Below are 23,194 nucleotides of genomic sequence, written 5' to 3' on the forward strand. Positions count from 1 at the left end.
TCGGACATGGATATATTCAAGTAGTGGTTCAAGCATCATGTATGACACAATTGAGTGGGAAGAGCCTGTACGCTCAAGGGGTATGCAATACACACTGGTGATAACCACTTTTTCTTCATCTTCAGATGAAGGAAGAGTATACATTATAATATACGGAGAAATGGCAGCCAAAGATATAGAAAATCAGCTAAAGTAAAAGGTTCATGACAATGCAGTCATGGACAAGGAGGACATCGACAGAGCATTAGCCTCAGAAAAGTCAAGTAGATAAAGCTGATTTCCATGCAAACACAAGGTCTTTGGTGCTTTTTGTTAGTAAAACTTTTCATGAGGCACAGACTGTATCTCAGCAGTTCCCCTTCCTTCCTTCCTTCCTTCCTTCCTTCCTTCCTTCCTTCCTTCCTTCCTTCTTCTTTTTTTTTTTCAGACAGGGTTTCTCTGTGTAGCTTTATACCTTTCTTGAAACTCACTCTGTAGCCCAGGCTGGCCTGGAACTCACAGAGATCTGCCTGCCTCTGCCTCCCAAGTGCTGGGATTAAAGGCGTGTGCCACCAACGCCTGGCTATGCAGTTCCACTTTATAAAGGCGTACTTCAACTGGTGGACAAAACACACATTATCGGAAAGTTTTACTGTAGCAGGTTCTTTCCTTTTTATAGAAAAAAATCTAAAAATGACCTATTTCCACCAGTGCAGAACTAGTTAAATACCTGCTATCTATGGGATATGATATGATGTACCTGTTAGTACTGAGATCAATATATCAGCTTCAGGAGAGCCTCCAGAGAAACAACTGAGAAAATGGAAATTCAGGATACTGTGAACAGCAGTTTGGCAAGAGGCTGAGCAGGCTGTACCTTGTTTTCTGGCTCCAAAATCAAGACCTGCTGTTTACTACTTATAGAGTCCTGGGGGATTTTCTCATCCTTCTGTGCCTCAGGTACCTCATAAAAATGAAGGAAGATTTCCTGCTCTGTTACTGTCCTTTGCTTTAGATGACCACTCTATTTGGCGGAGCCTTTCTGAACCTTTGTATTTTAAATAGTGGTCTTAATTCAGTATTTGAAACATCCAAGTTCTCAGTAATGCTTTCAATTCAGCAATAATAATGTCTTGCTTCAGTCCAGACTTTTCACATCATGTTACCTACAACAAAACCAAAAGAAGACTTCATTTTTACTTGGTCATCAAGTAATTGCAGTGATGGAGAACAGCTGTTTGCAGGTACAGGACTCAGGAGTGATGAGTGAAGAGGGAATCATGGGAAAATAGACATTTGGGAGCAACTGTGTGAGTAAGAGTTAAATAAAAATAAGAAATATACATACATATATATTAAGTGAGATACTGAGTAGGTGAAAATGAATTGGTGGGTTCCTTGACTCACAGGGTATACTGTCATATTGAAATAGATACAATTAGAATCCACTTGGTGCCTCCAAATATGGAATAAAGGGAAAAGCAATTTTAAGTAAGCTGCTTTCAGTCTACTACCTCTTGTTCTCTACGGAGGGAGGGGAATGATATTAGGGACTACCAGAGTGTGGTTTGGACAGGCTGAAGGAAAAGAACTAAGGTGAGCTTATCAGAAACACCCCTTAAGCAACTTGGATTCCTAAGCAGCTTTATGAACCTATCAGGGTTTGGGGAAAATTTCCTAGAAGAATATGATGGGATGATGCTGCCATTTTCTCTGAAAGACTCAGGAGTAGAATCACAGGGCTAGAGCGTGGCTTTGGGGGCCATGCTGCAGGCAGTCTCAGAAGAACCCCAACAGCAAACAGACTAAAGACAAGGTTTCCGGCATTGCTGTTTTGCTGCAGGCCAGTTCCAGGCAGTCAACCTATCAAAAGAAAGAGTTATGTAAAATGTATTTTGCACCCTCTTGAAAATGCAGTGCCTTTATTTTCCTGTTTAAAAATATAGTACAAAACACTGACTAATTCAACAAATCAGCTGCTGTGAGTAGCTTTATGCATTAGCACCTAATTCATCAACATGCTGAAACTAAATACTTGAGTTTCTTTATTTAATACAAAGAAACTCTCACCACTCTATTCAATCTACTGCCTTTCTCCTTCATTCTTAATAGCTACCTCCTAGAGATTTATTCTATAAGATGCTGAGTTGGTCCCATTATCAAAAATTAGTATTTTCTGTTGAGTATCACAATTCATTTTCATACTCTATTACAACTTTTTTTTTTTGAAATTGGGGTTTGTATACATCGTGATATTCTACAAAGAAATTATTACTTGGAAATTAGTAGCAATTTCCTTTCAGAGGAGAGATTGTTTCATGATCACACTAAAGAGCTCAAAGCTTTGGCAATAGTCAAGCTGGAGAGGCTAAAGAATAAAACCTATGAAGAAGAAGAAAATATGCCTCAATTACAAAGCTTTACCCAGGTTCCGTGTTTTGAGGCCCATACCTGGCACCATGGATAAAGCATAAGGGAAATCCATATGTGTCTTTTTGGGGAAAATCATTTTATTAACTTTAGTTGCTTTTAAAAATAATAACTCATGGAAAATGTGTGAGGCAAACCTGGTACAATAGACAAATGTAAGCAAACAGAGTGAAATCAAGGAGGTAGAGTCTTGTCCTTAGATGTCTATTTGACATACACATTTTTTTCATCTGAGGCCTGGAAAGCACTGACAGCTTGGCTGAATTTGTGAACCCATGGCACAAAAAGTCTCCAATATATGTGCCCCTTACACCACTATAGGCCTCTGGTAAGCAGAGTGCTTCATCAGCTTGTTTCTCCCCAGTCAAGAGGGCAGGAGAGGAATCCATCCATATCATTCCTTTCAGTTCTAACATGTGTATCATTCTAAGCAGCCTCTATTTTTATGGCCTTTTGATCTGAGTTGTCAAGCTAGGCAATGTCAGCATGGAGCCCAGGTTTTAACAGCAGTAATGTGTGCATGGTCAATTTTCTGTTCTCACTAGCTGAGCTACACTGGTAACTTCTCTCTTCTTTCTGGGCATGATGTAGAAGAAATTACTCATTCCTGACATTCTGGTATTATGGGGATGAAATGAAGTTATGAATAACAAGTACTATACCTATCCAAATGCCATAGCTATCTTATTTTAAAGGCTCAATAAATAGCATATGTTATTAGTATCGATGAACAGTCACACAACTAAAATGCACATGTAGTATATGATGAAGATAGAAATAAATTCTTGAATACACAGATGTAATTTCAGTAAGAAAATGTCAGTGAGTCTAGTGTGGTCCTCTTTGCCCTCAAATCCTGCTTATTCTTTTATGATTGACATAATCATACTGAATCGATAACATGTATGTAACAGACAAGGTAGGAACTCTCATTGGCAAGTTATCTAACACAGTTGATTCAGTACCCAACAGATCCTTATGGAAACAATAATCTAATGGCTTTTTTTGACATACTGCTGGTGTTTAATAAAGATGTTTAAATGAAAGGGCACAGAAATGAGTGACTTGATTAATGGAATAGATCCTGGAAACTTAATCTTCACACAGTACAGAATTCAGATGTTATTTTACAAACATTCCTATCCCATTCACATGAATACTTGCACAGCCTTGATGGGGGGGGGACGGGACGGGGGGCCAGTGCTCAGACCTGCCTCAGCTGAATGAATCAGGCTTTACTGACTCCCAATGGGAGGCCTTACCTTTTTGGAGGAGGTGATGGGAGTGGGTTGGGGGGAAGAAGGCTGGGGCGGGGGCGGGAGGAGGGATGAGAGGGGGATCTGTGATTGGTATGTAAAATGAATAAATAATTTCTTAATAAAGAGAAAAAGAGTAAAAAAAGAAAGTGTAATCTAAAAAAAGAATTACTGCAATCCGGGATGCTTTTTTTTTTTCTTGTTATTTTACTAAAGGACTTATAGCAAAATACATTTCATCAGCTATTTCATCTGAAATATTGATTTAGTGAAGAGTATAAGCACAGATCCAGAGAAGGCATCCTTGCTATTTATGTGCATATGTGCTAAGATTTTTCAGGAAACTCTTTCTTCCACCTTTTATTCAAATAGAAATCTGGGCCAGCAAGGTGGCTTAGTGGGAGAAAGCACTGCCACAAAGCCTGACAACCTGAGTTTGATCCTAGGGACCTGTATGGTATTAGGAGAGAACCGACTCCTGCAGGTTGTCCTCCAACTCCCATGCTCATGTACCCATACACACCACACACACACACACACACACACACACACACACACACACACACCATACATATACGACACACACCACACATATACAAAACACACACACAGAGTCAGTACATACATACCATACACACATAAAGCATGCACCCACATGCACACATAGATAGTACACACACAGATAGCACAGTATACACACACACACACACACACACACACACACACACAAAGTCAGCATATACACAACCAAATTAATAAATAGAATAAATCAGTAGTACTTACACTTTCAGATACAGTTACAGTGTGCTTCCTATGTGAGGCCTTTCTGCCTTCCCTTAAGGTACACTTAATGTTCTTTTATACTTTCATAGCTCATTTTTATGCATCAGCACCTACTACATTTATGAATTATATCATATATAGTACATTACACTTACATATTAATAATGCATAATACATGTTGTAAATGTTTATAACCTTTAAAAATATGTAAAATAATTTCTTGACATCGATCTAGTTCATTCTCAAAATACCTACATGGACAGGTTATGTCAAACTACAGACACTTTTATTGATGGTGAATGTGTCCTAGCTATCACTTGTCCTGCTTCTGTGGGAAGAAAGGATGTCTTCCTAGGAGACATATACCCATATGTAACATTCTGCCTCTCAGAGCACAGCATAATGCTTACCATATATAAATATCATACAATTTTTTAGTGATTTCAAATTGTGTCCATAGCAAAAGCTTTGTTTCTCTCTCCCCCTCCCCCTCTCTCTCATTTAAAATCCTGCATTTTGAACTTAAAAATTATCACAGTTGTCGTGCCAGGCTATTGGTTTCCAGGATGGCAGTTTATACATTAATGAAGTATTGGATTCTGGTTCTGTGTCTCAGACTTGAAGCATTGAAGTGGTGCATGCTGTGCCTACCTTCTGGGTGCCAAGAAGTCAGCTGAAGTTATTCTGGCCCCTGCCTGGCCTGACAAAGACATCAAGTAAACACCAAAGAATGAAAGTCCAAAGATGCTGTGGAGAAGCAGCTTTCTTCTGCTTGTGCACAGACACTTTCTTAATTGCTAGTTACTAAAAACGCTGGCATTCTTTATCTGTGTCTGATTCAATTGTTTTTGAGAAGTCTTTCACCATTCACAGCTTTGGAGGTGGTCAAACCCTGTAGAATCAGTAATCTATAGGTAGTTTATATCATTAACATTTACAGAGTCTTTTTGTAGGAGGTAGGGGTTATTTTTCTTCATGTACTGTGTGCCTAGATTAACTGTCCTCTCATGGCCTTTTAATAACCACTACAAGCCAATGCTCTTAATACTAACCCCTTGCTCCTTCTCATTTTTTATGACACTGAATGTGTCTGAATTATAACTTGTTTTTTTAATGTGTGAGGAAAATATGGTTTCCCATTAAGCATCTGCTAGATCACATTTTGCATGTCAGCATAGCACTATGCTTATCACATACACATGAAGAAAACTTGATTTGAATTAAATCAAATCCGCACCATAAGTCTTGCTTTCTTCAGAAAACTAGAAACAACATCAACCTCTACCCATTCCAGAAGACAAAACCAACACAAAATCCTTAGATATTTCAAAGCTGACAGTCTTTGCAAACATTATTAGGGGTATGTCTTACATCATTAACTTTGTGGAAGAAAGATGGCAAATTGTAGTACTTGTTTTTCACTGAATTGGCCTGAGTGTTGAATTAAAGATTTCCTATGTCCATCCCAATGGTGGGCATGACCCACTGGAGACAAGCAATTAGTACACTAATTAGTAAGCTAATTAGTAAACTTCTGGTGATTGCTGCTCTTTGCAAAGACATCAAGAAAGGTGATCCTAGAGAGTAACTTTCTGGTTTATCCTATGTAAGATGGGGACCATTTTATGACCCTCAGAAGAAGGTAGTTACTATCTACTTCCCAGGGTATGGATGTATAGGCACCCCTATTATATATGAGATGTGTTAACTTTCATATGACATACTTCATTTTCTGCATGGGAAAATTGATATTATAACATCCATTTTATTGCTAGTAATTTTAAATCAGGAGAAATTCAATAGTTTGTTCAAGAATACAGAGCCAATAGCTAGAAGAAGGATGGGAATAAAACCTATGCATTATCAAAGCTAATTCCTCCCATTTTGCTTTTAGCTGTTTCCTCTGTACCCAATTTACAGCATAGACCTGCCTAGAGATCATGATTTTGAAGCTCCTGGGTAACACATTTATGGTAGGATATTACCTCCATTAATGTGACTCTGCAGGGGGCAGAGATCATCAAGAATTTGCTGTAGTATGATTTTCCTACAAATGAAAGCCATGTTTCCTTAGCTCTGCATGCCCCAATGTCAAGAGGGTTCATGTGTCTTGAACCAGTGACAGAAAATGAGGGAAAGCCTTTGGCTTAATAATTCACATCTCCTGTTGCACCCATACTGTCCTCAGGTGGCCACATTTTCCTTGTGATTTGTATCTACCAGAATTTTTGTCCTCCCATTTCTTTGTTTTGTGTCCTACTTAAAACATCACCTCATTCCGGCAAGCCATTGTTCATGTTTAGAGTGACTTTCACTACATACTTTTTTCTTTTGTTCTTTTTTCTTAGTTTTCCAAAGAAAACTTTGCTAGACACAGAAATCAGGATAATTTCTTGTTATTTGAGGATACTCATGGGCCCTTTACACCAGAGAACTGCTCACACTGATAGGAGGTTCTCAGTCTTCTGAGTGGGGTTGAGGGTCATTACTAGTCAAGCACTGGGATGAACTTACAGTGAGCAAAAAGGTCTTCTATAAAGAACCTCTTTGGCCCCAGGAAAACAGGATTATTTTCTGCGTTTTAATATTACCAAACCAATACTTAAAATAGGACACTTATCGAGGAAGGAAAAACTTGGTCTTCAGAATCCGATGCAGATTTAATCTGAAATTAAAACCAATTTACTCATCGGCAGCTATGTATTTCTTGGCAAGATACTGATTCATTGAGTGTCTTTGCCCACCTCCCAAGTGGGAATGGCACAGCAATGCTTGTGTAGGTGGCTAGAAGGATTAAAGGTAATATATGTAAAGCTCCTGGCATGATGCCTCAACATATGGTATAGCTTTATCACCTGGCTGGTGCTTCAGTTATTATTATTGTTATATAATAAGAAATAGCATGCATTAGCTTGCAAGAACTGGTCGTTTATGTCAATTGACTCTTGAGACATTTGTTGTTGTTCCAAGTGCAAGGGAAAGTGTTGGAATTCTGTAGTACTATTCCTTTAAAGAAAACTTTTAATCTACAACAATCAAACTGGCTAGCAATCTAAGTTGCTTTTGAAGGTATAGATAAGATCTCTGCTCTATAAGATAAAATATTCTCCCATATCCAATTAAAATAACCTTCCACTTTTAAAGGAATATTAATTATATGGCAGCATGACTTTGGTAACTTGCATTATGCTTCTCTTGCAAGGGAAATCCAGTTTGTTCTTCTATATGTCAGGTGGTAGAGCTTAAGCAGTATGCCGGACAGTATAGCTGGGTCATCAAACACTACACCTCATGCTCTGAAGCTGCATACATTAGAGCTGTTACCTTTTTCCAAGGAGGAAATTACAGAAGCTATGTTGGTTTCTTTTCAACCATAGACGTTTCCTACAGAAAGTTACAGCCTCAGTGAATTCACTAAAAAGGACCCCTATTCCTAAACAGGCCTGCTTGGAAAGACCACTCTCAAAGTGTAATCAATACCTAGCCTGACTCACAAATAAAGCCTGTGTCCTTAGAAGTTTGCTGTGAGCATCCAGAGATGTACAGAAGATCCATCATTGAATACATTACTGGATATCTATTCAATGGTGAAATGGAAATGGATTTAACTGTGACCAGATCTTTAAGGGTTGGAATTAAGCTTATAATGTGGTATGTTTCATTCTCTTTAGCTGTCAGCTTTGAATGTGATTCTGGAGTGAAACAAATATATACTCAAGCATTAGTATAAATACTCTTTCACACAGGTCATTTCTCTTGATTCTTTTAAAATGGCCACATCAATCTTTAGCTTCTCTCCGGGTGTTCTGCATACAAAAATAATAGACACAGGCTTTTCTTCATGTTATTTCTCAGGACAGCCATGAGGTTGCATACATCTACCATCCAGTTAACAATTGTAGCTCAGAAGGAAAGCAGTTAGTTTTTCTATTGCCCGTATTCAAACCAGGACTAAACACTAGTCATACAGACTGGAGAGCCAGTGTGGCTTGACACTAGATTATAAATGACACACAAGGAAGGCACAAGTCCTGTGCACCTTATTGCTGGCAGATGCTGTCATTTTATGATTTGCACCTCTATGATTTTATGTCAGTTTCCTTCTAATCTTGTTTATAGCCACCTGAAAGACAGTACTCTGTTGCCCACCCCTACAGCCAGCAGTAACACTATTTGGAATATAGTGAGAACTCAATATTATTACTCTATTACTATAAAAGTTTTCATTATATTGAGACATGATTATTTTTATTTAGTTTATATCCCATATAAATGTATTTACTACCAATTTAGGTAGGATTTGCCTTAAAATTATTGTTTAGGGTTTTAATCATTAATTACTTCAAGCAGATATGATTACATTTATTTTGTAAGGCTGTTAAAGGAAGTTAAGAAGTAATTTAAGATTAAAATATAACAGGTAAAATTCCTATAATACAAAAAAGTAATCAATATGTCATTACATACATACATACATACACACACACACACACACACACACACACACACACACACCCATTTGGGCAATTTTATAAAATTATTCTTAACCAAAACTGACACTATTTTCTCTAATACCATTTACTTAAGAAACTTGCGAAGTGTTGATTAGATTTTGGTAATATTCCAAAAAAAAAGTATAAATTTTGAGATGAATATAGTCTCCATATGCAAAGCAAGGTAAGTCCTTGCCTAAGGTGACCCCAAGCTACCTAGCTCAGCAAAATAGAATGTAACCAAAATTTCTATCCAGGAAACTTTCCTCTAGAGCCTCTTAAATTATGTTCCCTCATTAATAATCTTTATGGGGGTCAGGTCAAGACCACACAGCATGAAGGGGAACAGTGAGTCTGACCTGTCTCAGAATCATTGACTGCCCTGGAAATATGCAGTTTTATTATTAGGGTCTGAGCTAGATTAAGAATGAATTCTGAAGAAAGAGAAATCTTTGAGAAGCACATCTCTAGAGATCAAAGAGAAGGGAAATTTGGGCATATATTGTACAAGAGTCAATAGTATCAAATATGAGCCTTTATTAAGTGTATAATATGGAATAAATGATGCCCTGAACACTTTACATTGAGTAACTGTATCCTCAACGTAAGTCTTCACTTTATACATGAAATTGAGGCATAGGGAGGTGGGATAATTGCTGAAGAATGTACAGTTGAATGACAGAAACTGCAATTCGGATCAAGGGAGCTAGATTCCAGGTCTGTCCTCTTAAGCACTACACTATTGTGCTCAATTAAGAGACAGTGCCCTGTGGCTTTCTGACCGTGGTAACCTCTGCCTCTTTAGCTCACTGTTATTTTGGTTTCCTATTCTCTGTTTCCTCAGAGAGAAAAATTGACCAGAAGTAAAGCCTCTCAGAACAGAAAAACTCATTTGCTTAATTTCAGGAAACCAATAAAGCCAGTAGAGAGACTTTCAGTCAGGGGATGGTTAGAAAGAATACAGACAAGGAGTACAGTGAATGATTGGGGGTAGGCTTCTTACTGAATCCAAAAGAGTATATAAGAATTTAGTATATAAGAAAGAGTATTTATAAAGCATCCGTGGCCGTGGTGCGGCCCAATGACATAGGGCAATCAAAGGCTGTTTGTGATTCTCTTTGCTCACTTATAAAAGGCCACCTGAAAATATTTGAATTCAGCAACACAAAGGGTAGCACTGAATAGTAGAGACTTTAACATGTAGCTCCCTAAGTATTGGGTTTTAGATGAAGTAACAAGCTAACTAACATCACCAGTGCCCTGGAAGTACAGAGGCAACTATTCCCCACACAATTTATAACCCTGAGGTCAAGAAAACCTTTATGATAAAAATTAAACTTGTCAATATTATAAGCTAACAGCAGCTATTATTATTGAAACCTGATTATAGAAGGCTTAATGATTTCTTAGGTTTACAAATGAAACATAATCAAAAGATGACATTTTAGCAAAAACCAGGTATCTAGAATGTGTTATAATTGTATTATCATTTCAGAACACAGAACATGTTCAGTCAAAAAAAATCAATGAAATAAAAACTACGGCTAGTTGAATAATTCTTAAAAATAATACTCTTTCTTAATGTCAAAAATAAACAACTTCCCCCAATATATTAGATTGTGGAATCTTGTTATCCCAACTTTGGTTAATTAATGGAATGATAATAAGGGGCATACTTGGTAGAATAACTAGCTTAGGAAGCCAGAGAGGAGTCAAGACTTGAATCTTACAGCATTCACAAAGGCATTCCTGAAGATCAGGCAGGCCACAGTGAGAGTTCTTCAGATGTCCTGAGGTTGAGCATCTTTAACACAGAAATGAAGTTTCTTGAGTTATCATCAGCATATTAGAATAAATGTACTGGGAATAATATCCAACCAAGCTGGTAAAGGCTGCATGCATTACTGAAATTCCACTGATGTCATGTCAGTGATGTGCTACTCAGTAAATCTATGTTCCTGAGTTCATATATGTACATTGCATGTATATGTATATCTGTATAGCATATATTTGAAGGCTATGTTGAATTTCTAGTTGAAATTACTTATTTGAAATCTGGCAAGATTTCAAGACAATGCATTGAAAAAGCACATCTTATATTGAAAGTACTAAAATAAGTACAATGTTGTGATAAATTACAGGATCCCTGTAATACTTTATGTCCTCTGACTTTCAGTCTATATTTAGTTAAGTTTTATAATGGATGAACTATGACACTAGACATTAAAGCCTGATAGGCAAGGCCTTCTAGTCTAGCTCCATCATCTTTCATTGCCCTGGATCTTTACTTAAAAGTTAATTAATCTTAAATTCTTTGAGTCTGAACTTTTTCCCTTGGGGGGGAGCGAGATAGATGATACTTGTGTAGGTTTGTCATGACATACAAATATCTCTCAGTATAGTACTTTACACATAATAGAATAGCTACACACTAAATGCTCATCCTCTTGGTGGTATCATTAACCATTTAATTTTATTGTAAGTAAAGCAATGATTTTATATTTCCTCTCATCCTTATCCTGGGCCAAGGAAACAACTAGACCACATACGAAGTTAAGCAAGGGTTACAATTGATGTTCTTCATTATACACTGTTCAATTTTATTACTCTTGTTGAAATTGCTTGTTTGTAATCTGGCAAGATTTCAAGATACTGTATTGAACAAGCACATCTTATATTGAATCAAAATGAAAGTGGAGGTTAAAGCTGTTAAATCAAAGAAGAAATCATTCAACCAGTCAAAGAAAATTTCCACTCTAGCTCTCCAAGGAAAATAGTAAGTGGAGAAACCAGCCAGAATGAAATGCTGTTAAGAAAGTCACAGAGTCATTACTGGAGACCAAAGACGCCTTGTACTGACACGTGTGGAATTTCTAACATTTTCTAAAGCTCACGAAAAGTTAAGGGTTTGGTAAGAGGTGCTACAAGAATGGTGTCCACACTGCACACTTGTGCCAGGGATGTCCTATTTTGAAAAGACGACATTATAGCAAACATGTCCAACCTGTGGCCTGTGAGCCACAAATGTCCCAAGACAGGTATGAATGTAACTCAACATTGGTAAATGAAAGCATCATTTCGCCGTGTCATAAATTTGGAAAACTCTGGAATCAGAATTTCTAAATTAAGACTTAATTTAGGGGTCTAGAGAGATGCAACAGCAGTTAAGAGTACTAGCTGCTATTCCAGAAGACTGGCTTTCAATTCCCAGCACTCTGTTCACTCAAAACCATCTGTAACTCCAGTTCTAGGGAATATGGCACCCTCTTCTGGCCTCTGCATGCACTGCACAAAGGTGATATACAGACATACATGCAGGTTGAAGGGTTAGTTTTCAGAGACTGGCATTAGTTTTGCATGCTCTCCAAACATTAGAAGTGGGACCTGCCTGGAGGAAGGAGATCCACTTGGTCCTTACAGCTTGTCACTTGTTGGTGGATTCATGCTCATTCAGTCTACCTGCTGTCACCCAGGAAGTGAAGAAGCTTCTTCGCCATACCATCCTACTGCCTTGAAGTTCTGCCCAAGTACATGGAGTCACACGGATCACACTATCTCAATATGGGCAAAAAATAATCTTTGTCCTTTGTGTTATTTTTGAAGCTATTTTCTAACATCAAAGGTGACTAATGATGCCCTTTAGAGAAATTCAAATTTTTTCACCATGCTCATGTTGCTTGCTCTCTACTAGCAGAGTTAGGTAATTAAAGGGTCATTCAGTTCAATATGAAGCATGCTAAGATGGAGGTATAAACCACAATAAGGGAGGCCTCTTTGAGTTACAGGTGCTAGCGTTTTTGTTATTTTACTAAGAAAATTCCTTGTACACTCTTCCAGGTGTAACCTCACTTGATTCCCTTTCTCCCCGTCTTTGACCTTCAAGGTCTTTTTCATGCTCTTCTTTTGAGAATTTCTCACAGTATTCTCATAATGCTCTTTCAACTCATCCATTAAAGAGAAGTCATCCTTTAGATCCTAGGCGACTTTATTTATTTATTTATTTATTTATTTATTTATTTATTTATTTATTTAGTGACAGAATGCAGTATAGCAAATTAGGTTATTATTAAACACTAACTTAATAACTGATGTAATATTTGACTTCAGACAAATAATGATGAGGACATGCCATATGCGAAAGTACAAAAAATAATCCAAAACTGGAAAATTATGTTTTTTCCAGAGTAATGGATATTGTTGTCTTTTAAAGTCTATATTGCACATAAACATGGCAGTATAAGTGTTATAGACATTACCTGATAGTATCATAATGATCCTGCAATGTAGATGTCATTTTCAGGAATGAAAACCCACATTCCCAGGAATTAAATCCCTTGGCCAAGGAGTCATACTGGTAATAGAAGAATCAGTATAAATGCTGGTCTTCTAGATGCCAGTGCCATCTTCATATGACTGTCATTCAACCCTTGTACAAATAATATATCAATTACTTTCTTTTAGACTTTTTTGGGGGGTGGGTATTTCTGAAAATAGCATTTATATATATATATATATATATATATATATATATATATATATATATATATATATATATATATACATACATACATTTGGTTTTTAGAGACAGGGTTTCTCTGTGTAGCTTTGTGCCTTTCCTGGAACTTGCTTTGTAGATCAGGCTGGCCTCAGACTCACAGAGATTTGCCTGTCTCTGCCTCCCGAGTGCTGGGATTAAAGGTGTTCGCTACCACCGCCCAGCTATAGCATATATTTTCAGAGGTTAAGATAAATCACACAGTTCAACATTATGAGTGTAATTGATATTGATATTAGCCTGAAAGAGAAATAGAGTTCTAGACGTCTTGGCAAAGGAAGAATTGAGAGATGTGATTGTATTGTGTATGCCTGCCTAGGATGTGATCTGGACCACAACTTGTTAATGCTAGTTGATGTTGACATCCTTGAAGGTTCATTCACACACCCATGTGCACATGGCCATACTGCTGTGACTATGCATTTCTTTCACCTCTAAGCAAACATAACAGATCTTTATTTTCCAGATTAGCTGAAGATCAAAGAACATTTACATCTGCAGTCTTCTTAGTAATTCAAGTTAGCCAGCGTAGTACCCTCCTTCCAGGACTCTACCCAGTGTCTTCTAGATTTTCTTAAATCATGGCAAGCTAAATGCCTTCAATTCACCACTGTTTTTCACTTTGCATTTAATGAAGGATCTACTCATTGTTAATTGTGTCAATACACAGTTTTGTATGTGAAGAAAAAATTGACAGGGTGGTGTTGTGGTGAAGATTGCAGATGTTCAAAGTACTGGGACTTGACTTTACATCCTGTCTCTGCTACTCTCAGGATAGGAGCTCTAGAGAGTAGAAGTTTCCTATCATCTTTTAGCTTCTGTTTTCTAATCTGTTAAATGTAAAAAGATTGTAGAATTAATGAAGGAACTCATGAGATGATGTGTGAAGCCATAGTACTATAAAATGTTGTAGGCTCTGCTTTTTCCCTCTGTCACAATGAAATTTGTAAGAAAATATTAAGAGAAATGCATAATTGGAGAGAATAAATGAGTTGTTTTATATGTATTCATACATATATTTTATTCAAAATACTATTTGACTAATAAGTATGTATCAAGAATTATTACATCAACATTCCTAAAGTTCTGAAAGCTGTAGCTTTCCACATGAACTTTATGTTATTTGTACCTACTTTAAGCATTCTCTAACCAAGAAATTAAGAATGTAGTGTGTGTGAATCTTCAGATTTCAGTGAAGAGATGGAAATGAACATAAACATTGAGTCTGAAAGAGGTTGATTATGGAGCAAGAAAGGGCCTGTCATGGTTCTCTTATCAGCAAGCCTACACTGGGCTTCCTATGATGCTAAATAGTGGATCCATCTTCTTGGGTGCTGCCAGTCTGTGCTTTGAGGCTCAGTAGACTCATTTAATCTGTATTTTCTGGTGCCCGAGAAAAGCTGAAGGAAAAGTTTGTCTCCCATGCTCCTCTTTTTTTTCTTGAAGAATGATTTTATGATTTTATGATTTATTCATTGATTGATTTGAAGAATTTATTAAAAAATCTAAAGCTTTGTTTTCTTCAAAAGACTACCTACTTGCTTTCCCATGTTCAGATCCTCTGCTGCAGTGAGTTGAATTCCTGTGCCTTCCTGATGAGCCTATAAATGGTCCCACATAATCAGGGTACTTCCCTTTATGGGACTATGTATGAGAATTGGGATGCTTAGGAACCACAGTGTGAGCCAGAGCATCCTGTGTGCTATTCAAGAGGGACTGAATGGAGCCTACTGTCACAGCCAGAGTAGAGTTAGATTTAGGGAACTAATCCAATTCAGATACTGTCATTCTAGGCCCACACCAGAAAAACTACAACTTTTCTGTCAAGATTACAGCTGGATTACCACTTCAGAGACATGTTAGGGACTGTTGCAACTCCAGCTGTCTCCCAGTTTTCATTGCTTGGCCCCGCTGATTCTTAGCCAGTGATGCCACTAGCATTCTTCTGCCACTGTCATTATCATCACTGAAGCAGCTCCCCTCTGTCTCTGCTGCTTCTTCCTTAATGTTACCATCTCTGCCCACACAAGTAGTCCACAAAAGAATGCTCAAGAGAAGCATTTGATTTGGGTATAGTGCCACAACACTGGAAGAAAACAAACAAACAAACAAAAAACTAAAACAATGTCTCCCTGACTCATTGAGTAAGCCTGAGAAGCCTTTCTATACAGCCTGAGAAGAAGTGTTTGAACCAGTCTCAGCCATTTGTTTGAACCATTGGAGCTGGAGCTGCTGTTTTGTTTTGTTTTTACTTGCCTCTCAGCAGCAGTCACAGTGGTCCCTTGGCTGGAGCACTAGGGGAGATGCTCCTCCTCTGGCCAAGATAGAAATGGTTGTGGGATCATCTAGATTTCCTCCAAGATTGTGACAGCAAAATAGTCTGATGCAAACAGTTTCAAACAGCTCTGGCTCAGGGTGTACCATCATGAGCCAAGGAAATCAGCTGCAATCTTTACAGAGATGTCTCAAGGCACTTATGGAGTATTAAAGATGGTTGATGTTGGCATGCAAGTAGATCAGTTGACTGACAAACAGGACTTTTGTTCAAGACAGCCAAGACAACAAGAGAGAATAGAACAATTGCTATTTAGGAAGTCAAATTACCGCCATCCCCTTGTCATTGCTTATATATAGGAAAATGTATATTGGCAGGAGTGCTTATAATGTAAACTTAAACAATGTGTCGTTAACAATTGATGTGTCATTAAGCAATTTTAGCAGTGTTTTATTAATGCTTAACACATTCCAGTGTGCCAGAGAAAGTTTGGATCCCTTTTATCTGTCTTCCTTTTATTTTAGAAAAGTCCTTGTGAATTACACATTACCCAAAGACAGTACCTTGCCCATAGTAAAGCTAAGAAAAAAAGGCTATTTTGGAGAGCTGATTTTTCTCATCTAGAAGGAAATTTAAAATATTGTCATATTTCCAGCAGCAATCCAAAAGGCTAATGGCAGCCCAAATCGTGAACCTTAAATCTTGAGTTATCAAATAATTTCAATATTTATCTCTGAAAATGAATTTACCATACTAGAGAATGGCCTAGACTTGCAGCAATGATCTTGTCTCTAAGCTGGACATGACTCACTTGATAGAACCTAGATATTTCCAAACCTAAATCTGAATACACTGTTACCTTACCATGATGACTGTTTCATTTGTAAATTGGGGTCAAATTTGCATGTTATCTTTGTGTGTCTTTTTTTCTCAGAGTTTCACTCTTGTTTCCAATGAGCACTCTCTCCTTTAGGTCAGCTGACTTCAAAACAAGAAGGTTCCATAAGAAATATTATTAATAATACTTTTTATTCAAGCATTACAAAACATACAATTCAATTCTACTTTCCAGGGTTAGAACTACTTCAGTGGAATGATTGATGAGGACTGGTTTGTTTTTATCTTAAAAGAGAAATCAAGATTGACAGGATGCCTACAGTGTCTGCTGTGCTTGTCAATGAAGTTAAGCTTTTGATAAAATGGGTTTAGCTTTATGTTTGAGGTCTGGTATAAATATTTCAACACAGTAAACTTCTATTCAGTATTTTGACATTCAAATCTGACAGTGGACAACACCTTACACAAAATTGCTGTATGAAAAATGTATCCCTGTTACTGATAAATGTGGGGTGACTGGTGGTAGTGAGAAGGTAGGGAAAGTTGAGTTTAATGAACACATGCTATAGTAGAACATTTACTCTTTCTTTTACTTAATTTTCATACCGGCTTGTGGAAACAGTTATTTGAAAAATGTCATGAGACAACATGTATCAGAGATAAAGTTTCATGTCCAAAATTACACAGCTAAGAAGTCAAATTTTATTCCCACTTAAGTTTTACATTTCTATTTGTTTTTCTTCTGTTATATGGTCTTGAAGGAGTACCAGAACATTTCCATTTCTTCTTCTTCTTCTTTTTTTTTTTTTTTTTTTTTTTTGGAGACAGGGTTTCTCTGTGTAGCTTTGCGCCTTTTCCTGGAACTCACTTGGTAGCCCAGGCTGGCCTCAAACTCACAGAGATCCGCCTGCTTCTGCCTCCCGAGTGCTGGGATTAAAGGCGTGCACCACCACCACCTGGCGAACATTTCCATTTTCATGGACATTCCTTTCAAATCTTTCAAATTTTCCTTTTTTAGGGAATTTATCTTGTTTTCTCATCATCATCATCATCGTCATCATCAGCACCATTTTATGTGTGTTGAGGAAGTGTTGGTAAAGAAGGCATGGCCTCTTTTAACACAGACTTTCAACTAGAATTGTTGCATGAACTTGTGAGTCTTAAGACATCTTGAAGACACAGGTTCCATAATTGGCTGAATTGTGCCTCCTGTTCATTACTATAACTGCTCTATATCGGTATTGTTCTGGAGACCATTTAATAGACAACAAAAGAGAATAGGTAAAGTTATGTTGTCATTGGTGGTTTTCTGTCTGAATCCTACATTCTTTTCTCTACAGCACAATGTTTATTATTTTTGAAATTATATAACAGGGTGAGAGGGTCAAGAAGTTCTATTATCCTGTGTCCACTCTGCTTAACTACCTTTCATCTTAATTCACTTATTAGACAAACCTCCAGTGATGGATTGACTGTGTTTTATGGGCTAGCTACCAATGTAGGCCTGAAAGAATAGAAATGAAAAGTAATTTGACTCTAGAAGATACATACATGACATAGTGAATACTTTGTAGTTTTCAGCCTCACCAGAATTCCCATTTTCTACCCTTCTACTCCATCAAAATGGATAAAATATGTATGGTTTTATATGAGACATGTATCTGAGAACTCAGAACCAACCAGAAACCTCCAACAGAGAAGCAAATGATACAGTGTCATTCTGACTGGCTGGCATTCAGTATCAGGTAAAGAAAGGCCAGTGATTGTGGCGAGTGAAGTGAGTAGACAGACAGATAGATGTGGGAGCTGCACAGCTTTCTTCATGCCCTCACTCCTATAAACAATTGCTAGGATATGCCAAGTCCAGACATCAGAAATAAATATCCCGAAGTGAATTTTAATGGAAGAACATTTCAAAATACACCAGTGAAGAAAAGCAGATTAGAAAGTGTGAACAGGATCATATTATTCCTAAGAAAACAAATGTGTGTGTCAAGGCTGTTCTTGAATGTTAAATTATGAATTCATTTCTTTTAAAATAGTCTTCATCATTGAGTTCTTTCAAAAGTTACCATATCCAAATGTTGTTTACATTGTCAGGGCTATGGCACATGGTATTAAGAAAGTATAGGATACTGAGTGTGGGAGTACGTACCTCTAATCCCAGCCAGCACTCAGGAGACAGAGGCAGGTGGATCTTTATGAGTTCAGGCCATCCTGTTCTACATAGAGGGTGTCAGACCAGCCAAAGCTACACCGTGAAACCCTGTCTCAAAAAACAAATGAACAAAAACAAAAACAAAATAAAAAGATAAAAGAAAAGAGTATGAAGGCCATGTAAACATACAAGCAAATAAAACAAAGCAATAACCAAATCACATGTACAATAGACTTCAAATAAGACTCACAATAAAAGTGCAGGAAGAAGAATTTATAATAGCACTAAGTTAAAAAAATTACTTTCAACTTAACCTGAGAATTCAGCAGGAGAATAGAGTAACTTCTCCAAACGGGTTATATACTTTTAATTTATGTTTTTGAGACAGTGTCTGTTATGTGGCTCAGGCTGTCCTGTAACTCCGATGTAGACCAAAGTGGCCTCACAATCAAGAAAGTCACCTATCTCTGCCTTCTGAGTACTGGGATTAAAGGCATACACCATCAAGAGCTCCTGAACAGTTTTTAAAGACCCAGCAGCCCCTTCCAAGTTGCGATCCCAGACTCTGACTCTGACCATCCCTCTTACCTGCAGGGTTCTTGGATAACCACTAGAATTTCTGAGGCTAAATGGATGAATTGTGTCCAGTACCATGGGGGCCTGGGAGACAAATGATGCTGAAGCATGATAGCCTCCGGATCTATTGAAGTCAGTAAGAGGAAGGATTAAAGGCCACCATTCATTTTTTGAGCCTGATAACGTTCATCCATGGATCTGAGTGCTTTTCTTGAATGTCTGTATGTTTACCATGTGCATGTCTGATGCCCTCATAGGTCAGAAGAGGGCATCAGGTCTCCTGGAACAGAAGTTAGCATGTGGGCACTGAGAACCAAACACAGGTCCTCTACAAGAGCACTAAGAGTTCTTAGTTGCTGAGCCATTTCTTCAGCTCCTAAAGATATATATTTATATTCATAGTAGTGATAACGATTTGTCATTACTTTATATTTACTTTTTCAAATTTATTTGTGTGTGTGTGTGTGTGTGTGTGTGTGTGTGTGTGTGTTTGTATACATATGGAACTCAGGACAACTTTAAAGAGTAGAATCTCTCTTTCAACCACATGAGTCCTAGGGATCTCTTGGTGGCAAGTTCCTTCACCCCCTCATCTCTCTTGATAGCCCTTTTATAGTTATTTTAAGATTCTCTTTCTTCATAGAAAATGATGTGAGGATCTGGTTCCAAATGCTTCCTTTTTGATCTTCCCACCTCCTTTCCTTCCATCTCTCTTTTTCATCCTGACAATTTTCTTTGTGGCTTTCCTTCTTCCCTTTCCATTCATGTCCACTCATAAGTGTGCGTACTGTGCATGTGTGCATGTGTGCCCCTGTGCAAATGCATGTGAGTCCTGACTTTGTCAAAATTCTATCAGGTGGTGGGAAACAGGGGTGAAAAGGTTAGGTGCGATGTCTTTCCTGTGAAAATAAGAGTACAGAACAGAAGGAGATCCTCAGTAACTCGCTAAATCTTAGAGCCTAAGGAAGAACTTGAAATTTTCGAAGTTTTCATATGAAGAATGGGAACTTTTCTAGACGTAGCTGCCAAAATGATCAAATGAACCCAGCAGTGGAGCGTCTCAGTTGGCTCCTAGGAGCTGTCAGCTTGAAGCACTTGGAGACATCTCCAGTGACAGCTGCTAGCAATCCCACAGCTACTGTCTGAAGTGGGCTAGTTTTAGCGATTACATATGAATAGGAATCAAGGAACAGAAAAGAGTACCCTTTCATTCTCAAATAATTCTTAAAATACTGTATAATTCCTCTGACCACTGGATTCTGAGCTGACACGGCTTTTTCAGAGGGATGTGCATCCAAGGGGCATGAATAGAATTTGTTTATAAAGGTCAGAAAATCCCAACTAAATAAAATTGGCTATTGTGTCTCATGGAATGGGAGATTCTGGGAAAAACAGAGCAGTGGTTATACTATAGTTAACAGGCTGTTCCAGGAGAGGAAGGATTCATGCTGTGAATATGTAATTTGGAAACCAGATGTTCCTGTTAGAGAAGCCTCGCCTTGTGCAGAAAGCTGTGAGGCTGTTCTAGATGAATGAACTGACGAAACCTTAATTTTGAGCTGGAGCATGTTTTCTTTCTCTACCATAACTATTATCTTTGGCTGTCTTTACCACACCAGACCATGCATTATTTTGTTCTGTTATACATATTATAATTTGTCATTCATTCATTCTTATATTTGTACATTCATATTATAATTTTATTTTTAAAAATTACAATATAATTACATCATTTCCCCCTTCCCTGTTCTTTCTCTCCAGCCCCTCACATGCAATGTACCCTGCTTTCTTTACAATTTATAGCCTCCATATATATATATATATATATATATATATATATATATATATATATATATATATATATGTATGTATATATGTGTGTGTGTGTGTAGGTAGACTTGAGTTTCTAATTCTCCTACTTCCATCTCCCAATTGCTTAGATTACAGGTTTGTACTACCCACCTAACTGACTGATTGCTGTCATTAGACATTTTGTTATGCCTGGAAACACAAACAAACAGGAGTTATTTGCTCAAGTAAGAGAGCCTATCCTAGCCTACTATATGATTTCTGCAATAAAGCTATATATGTTGTCCCAAAACTAGGCAGTAGGGGCTCTTCAATTGCCTGTGAGTTTGTGAGATTTGGAGAAAAATGCTGAAAAATTTACTAAACTTAACAGGGAACATTCTAGATACAAGATATAGCATATTTAGGCAGGAAAGTGAAACAATCTACACATCAAAAAAAATCTATAGATCAAAAAAATTTACTTAGTTCTTACAATAAGAATATCATATAGAGTTGTTTTGTAAATAGTAAAAAAAAAATCCAAAAATGTCCTAGGATAAATTGTAATTATAGCTAAATTATTAACCTAAATTTTCAATCAACAACTTATTCAAGATCAGTTTTGATAAGGACCATGCTATTGTTTTCAAAGAGCAGTGAGTCCTCCAAGAACAGAGATGATGCCATAATTTCTTTGCATTGTCTGTATGTAGTGTGCTTGGCATACAACAGTTTCTCAGGGGCTGAGGAGCTGCTTCTTTGAATAAGGTGCTTACTTATGCACGCATGGGAAGCAGGGTTCAAGTCCCCAGAACCCACATTAAAAACCTAGAAACCTGTGTCAGCCACCTGTAATCTGAATTCTGGAAAGGTAGAGAGACAAGGGATGGCCTGGGAAAGCTAGCTAGCTAGAGTAGCCAAAATTGGTAGAGCTCTAGACTCAGTGTGAGACTCTCCCTGAATAGTTAAAAGAGGAGGGCTTTGGAGCAGGACACTTGACTTCAGTTTAGGGCCTTCAAATACACATTTATATGTACATGCAATCTGCACTCACATGTATGCTAATATACATGCAAACACACATACACACACACCCCACATTCAGACCATATGCAAACACACACAAAACACACACACACACACACACACACACACACACACACACACACACACACACTGGTAAGTATTATTTACAATATCTCCTTAAAGTTCTACATACCTCTGCACTTTTTAGAAGAGGCATTTGTGCAGGAAGCTTTACGGTACTTGTGTTTACAGATAAGCACTAGGAAAACCAGAAATGTTAAATACTCTTTAACATTTTTCTATTCAAAGGAAGGAGATGTTTAGCCTGTTTTCCACCCAGGCTGGGAATAGAAGTGGTTAATATCCAAGTGACTCCTGTGCTATCTGTATGGCCAAGCCTCACTAGTCCCCCAGAACTTTATCTTGAGTCTGTTCGTCTCAGTGAATCTTTAGCAACATCCTCATTAACAACCTTACCAGTAGCATTGTTTACCTTGTGCCTGCTTCCTCAGTCAATCTATAGAACCTAGTTTTAGAGAAAATGTTACTTGTACCTGACAAAAGTGCTGGTTTAGTTATGCCTTAATCTTTGCTGTACACACTTACTTACCACCAAGAAACATATTTTTCAAAATTGTACTGTACTTAAGCATGCCTGAAATAAACTACCCAGTGTCAGACTCTTAAGTTTGAACCAACACCAGTTACTAAGTCATGTTGAGCCTAATTTCCTTTTTATCTCCTCTGGATTGACCTTCTGCTGAGAGTCATGTTTGCAGAGACCCTCCACACATTTGAGTCTTGAAGAGAAAAGAATTTAGCATGGACAATTAATTTTAAAATTAGAATGTAATTATAACATTCCCTCCCTTATTTTTCCTCCCTCAAACTCCTCCTCTGTCTCCCCACCCCACTTTGCTCACTCTCAAATTCATGGTCTTTTTGCAATTTTTATTATTAAAATATCTATCATTTATATATGTCTGCCTGTCTCTCTCTCCATATATATGTGTGTGTGTTGTGTGTGTGTATGTT

The 23,194-nt window shown here is 37.6% G+C and overlaps 1 protein-coding gene across 13 annotated transcripts in view; it reads left to right on the forward strand.

The window, feature by feature from the left end:
• Nucleotides 1–23,194, forward strand: part of Dlg2 (discs large MAGUK scaffold protein 2) — a 1,859,766-nt gene that overhangs the window by 783,792 nt on the left and 1,052,780 nt on the right. The gene's annotated exons all lie outside the window — the stretch shown is intronic.

This window comes from Peromyscus maniculatus, chromosome 1, assembly GCF_049852395.1.
Source record: "Peromyscus maniculatus bairdii isolate BWxNUB_F1_BW_parent chromosome 1, HU_Pman_BW_mat_3.1, whole genome shotgun sequence".
In the NCBI taxonomy this organism is placed as follows: domain Eukaryota; kingdom Metazoa; phylum Chordata; class Mammalia; order Rodentia; family Cricetidae; genus Peromyscus; species Peromyscus maniculatus.